Source organism: Betta splendens, chromosome 10 (genome assembly GCF_900634795.4).
Source record: "Betta splendens chromosome 10, fBetSpl5.4, whole genome shotgun sequence".
Classification (NCBI taxonomy): domain Eukaryota; kingdom Metazoa; phylum Chordata; class Actinopteri; order Anabantiformes; family Osphronemidae; genus Betta; species Betta splendens.
In genome coordinates, this window is record NC_040890.2 from 3107889 (window position 1) to 3112541 (window position 4653).

The window sequence follows — 4653 nt, forward strand, 5'->3', positions numbered from 1 at the left end:
GCAATGGATTTCGTTTTCCTAAGTCTACCGGAGGACATCCGTGGCGATCTCCAGGGCTTAGCCAGGAAATATGCAGAAGCACCCAGCCCCCAGGTTCGGCTCTCCGTGGTAGAACTAGCCATCGAGATACTGGAGGACGAATACTGGTGGCGTGAGTACCCCGGGGTGCAAGCGTATTTCGAGGGGCTCCGACTAACGCGGAGGGACTTGACACGCGCTCTGCGCGTATCGCCTGGCCGCGCCTCTGTCGCCGCTCCGACGGTTCCCGTTCCTGACGCCGCTCCGGCGGTTCCCGTTCCTGACGCCGCTCCGGCGGTTTCCGTTCCTGTCGCCGCTCCGGCGGTTCCCGTTCCTGTCGCCGCTCCGGCGGTTCCCGTTCCTGTCGCCGCGCCTGCGGCTACAACCCAAGCTCTAGACGCCGCCGGTTTGGTTCACCACACGGACCCCACTACAGAGACCCAGCCCCTGCCGCTCTCAGCGCCTCAGGCGACGGTCAGCCGCAGGCGCCCCAGACGACGTCGGCGAGGGCACGGGTCTGAGGTTCAGGGCCCAGAGACCTCGGTCGCAGTGCCCGAGCAGCTCTCCCCTCCCGCGGGGGATCCCCTCGATTCTCCGACTGACTGTGTCCCTCTGATAGCAGGCATCTCAGACAGCGTCGCCCGACGGGTCCACCTCCTCTGCTCTCCTCCAGTTGCGTTTCTCTTCGCCCACCTCATGAACACCGCCGATTCGGCAGCAGACCAGGGCACGAGAGAACAACTGTTCGAGGAAGCAGCCGCTCTCGTCCTGAGGGAACCTGTCCTGCGAGAGGTCCTGCAACTCCCGGGCCTGCAGCCAGCAGCCGCTTCATGTCCCACCTCTCAGTCAGGTCAGTCAAGCCACGCTCAGTCTCCAGCCCTAGTGCAGCCATGTCCTGTTCAGACTCCAGTCGTAGTTCAGTCGCCCCTCGTTCAGGTTCCAGCTCAGCCTTGCCATGCTCAGGTCTCCGCCCAGTCACGTTCTGTTCAGTCTCCAGTCCAGCCGCGCGCTGTTCAGTCTCCAGTCCAGCCGCGCGCTGTTCAGTCTCCAGGCCAGCCGCGCGCTGTTCAGTCTCCAGGCCAGTCTCTAGTCCAGTCGAGCCCAGTCCAGTCGAGCCCAGTCCAGTCGAGCCCAGTCCAGTCGAGCCCAGTTCAGTCGAGCCCAGTTCAGTCGAGCCCAGTTCAGTCTCCAGTCCAGTCGAGCCCAGTTCAGTCTCCAGTCCAGTCGAGCCCAGTTCAGTCTCCAGTCCAGTCGAGCCCAGTTCAGTCGAGCCCAGTTCAGTCGAGCCCAGTCCAGTCGAGCCCAGTTCAGTCGAGCCCAGTTCAGTCGAGCCCAGTTCAGTCGAGCCCAGTTCAGTCGAGTCCTGTTCCGGCCCCAGATCAGTCGAGTCCTGTTCCGGCCCCAGTTCAGTCGAGTCCTGTTCCGGCCCCAGTTCAGTCGAGTCCTGTTCCGGCCCCAGTTCAGTCGAGTCCTGTCCAGGTTCCAGTACAGTCGAGTCCTGTCCAGGTTGCAGTACAGTCGAGTCACGTTTTTGTCCAGGTTCCAGTACAGTCGAGTCACGTTTTTGTCCAGGTTCCAGTACAGTCGAGTCACGTTTTTGTCCAGGTTCCAGTACAGTCCAGTCACGTTCCTGTCCAGGTTCCAGTTCAGTCCAGTCACGTTCCTGTCCCAGTTCAGTTCAGTCACGCGCAGGTCGTGTCCCAACCAGGGGGCACCACCTGTCGTACAGGTGCTATGCACACCCGATCAGGCCCGACGTCTGCTCCGTCGAGCTTGGCAGCGGCAAGTAGCCATGCCAGCTCCAGAGTAGATGCCGTTCCAGTTCCTGTCGGCCATGTCGCGGCCGTTCCTGTCGGCCATGTTGAGGCCGTTCTAGTTCCTGTTCCTGTCCCTGTCGGCCAAGTAGACGCCGTTCCTGTCCCTGTCGGCCATGTTGCGGCCGTTCCTGTCGGCCATGTTGCGGCCGTTCTAGTCCCGGTTCCTGTCCCTGTCGGCCAAGTAGATGCCATTCCTGTCGGCCATGTTGCGGCCGTTCTAGTTCCTGTCCCTGTCGGCCAAGTAGATGCCGTTCCTGTTGGCCATGTTGCGGCCGTTCCAGCCCCTGTCCCTGTCGGCCATGTTGCGGCCGTTCCAGCTCCTGTCACCCTCGGAGCCGCAGCCCCTGCGCACCCCCAGGAGGAGGTTGCGCCAGCTGCAGCCCCTGCGCACCCCCAGGAGGAGGTTGCGCCAGCTGCAGCCCCTGCGCACCCCCAGGAGGAGGTTGCGCCAGCTGCAGCCCCTGCGCACCTCCAGGAGGAGGTCGCGCCAGCTGCAGCCCCTGCGCACCTCCAGGAGGAGGTCGCGCCAGCTGCAGTTCCCGCGCACCTCCAGGAGGAGGTCGCGCCAGCTGCAGTTCCCGCGCACCTCCAGGAGGAGGTCGCGCCAGCTGCAGTCCCCGCGCACCTCCAGGAGGAGGTCGCGCCAGCTGCAGTTCCCGCGCACCTCCAGGAGGAGGTCGCGCCAGCTGCAGTTCCCGCGCACCTCCAGGAGAAGGTCGCGCCAGCGGCAGTCCCGGCGGACCTCCAGGAGGGGGTCGCGCCAGCCGCAGTCCCGGCGGACCTCCAGGAGGGGGTCGCGCCAGCCGCAGTCCCGGCGGACCTCCAGGAGGGGGTCGCGCCCGTCGCAGTCCCGGCGGACCTCCAGGAGGGGGTCGCGCCCGTCGCAGTCCCGGCGGACCTCCAGGAGGGGGTCGCGCCCGTCGCAGTCCCGGCGGACCTCCAGGAGGGGGTCGCGCCCGTCGCAGTCCCGGCGGACCTCCAGGAGGGGGTCGCGCCAGCCGCAGTCCCGGCGGACCTCCAGGAGGGGGTCGCGCCCGTCGCAGTCCCGGCGGACCTCCAGGAGGGGGTCGCGCCCGTCGCAGTCCCGGCGGACCTCCAGGAGGGGGTCGCGCCCGTCGCAGTCCCGGCGGACCTCCAGGAGGGGGTCGCGCCCGTCGCAGTCCCGGCGGACCTCCAGGAGGGGGTCGCGCCCGTCGCAGTCCCGGCGGACCTCCAGGAGGGGGTCGTTCCCGTCGCAGCTCCCGCTGCACCGGCATCGGTCCCTGGCGGCTCGGCCCCGGCCGCACCTGCATCTGTTCCTGGCGGCTCGGCTCCGGCCGCACCTGCATCGGTTCCTGGCGGCTCGGCTCCGGCCGCACCTGCATCTGTTCCTGGCGGCCCGGCTCCGGCCGCACCTGCATCTGTTCCTGGCGGCTCGGCTCCGGCCGCACCGGCATCGGTTCCTGGCGGCCCGGCTCCGGCCGCACCGGCATCGGTTCCTGGCGGCTCGGCTCCGGCCGCACCTGCATCGGTTCCTGGCGGCTCGGCTCCGGCCGCACCTGCATCGGTTCCTGCCTCGTCCTGGTCTCGGCTGCCGGACTGGTGGCCTCGCCCTCGGCTTCGCCTGCTGATTGGATGGCGCTGCCTCCTTCGGCGCCGTCCGCCTCGACTCCGCCACCGCCACGGCCGTTCGCCTGGGGTGAGTCCCCGCCTGCCACGACGATGGCGAAGCCTCTGCCGTCGTCGTCCGCCGCGACCCTGGGACCCCCGGAGCATCTCCGTCGGGGAGGGGGCTGGGCTCAGCCCTGCTCTCCCGGACCTCGCCAGCCGTCGTGGTGGACTCTCCTGCCACCACCCTCGTGAGGAACTCCTGGACTCTGTTCTCCCTGTCATGGACTTTCGGTTTTGGTTCTGTGGACTCTTGTTTTGACCCTCCTCCGGTCCTCCCTCCACCCACCCTGCTTGTCTGCCTGGAAGGGGAGGGATTCAGTCCCTCCTCCTGTGTCCACCCTCCGCCCGCCCTGGTTCGGGGGGGGGGCTTCCGTGGGCGCCGTGGAAGACGCCCTAGAGGGAGGGGTACTGTCAGGTTTTCGTTCCTGGTTTTATTTTGAAAGGACTCTTCTGTTTTTGATCCCAGTTTCCGGTTTTATTTTGTAAGCATTTCCGTTTCTCATCACACCACAGCCGTTCCCGCTTCACTCCCGGTCCTCATTACACTCACCTGTTTGGTATCAGTGATCGGCTCCGTGTATTTAACCACCACCTGTCACATCGATTCTCTGCCAGATCGTTGTTTACTGATTCCTGACTCTCACGTTCCCGCAGCTCCTTACCGACCCTGTAAGTCATCGTTTTGTTATTGACCACTACCTGTTTTATGATCTATCTAAGTCTGCCGATTTGGATTCTAAGAGCTGTACCCTTTTTCTTTGATATTGGCCTGTGTATTACCCGGACTGTTTCGTGACTTTGATTTTGGGAATAAACCCTCATTCTTTCACCGACTACGTCGTGTCCTGGCGCTGTGCATTTGAGTCCTCTCCCTGCCGATCCGTGACAAGAGGTTTGAAGAGTTATGATTTCACACACACACTGACAAACTGACCTCAACTTCCCTCATTTGGGATGAACACAGGTCTGCGCTTGCGATTTCTTTTACTAACGAACAAAAAGATGTTTGATTTTTATTCTACAGTTCCCACGTCCCTCTGTGAAACCATGATGGAGACAGACGCAGGACGTGGGTCCTTTCATGAACAGATTTCAACGGGGTAGAAACTGGTGAACTACTTCTGACCCCATGTGACGTATTCACCTACTTTGCATACTTTTAGAAAAC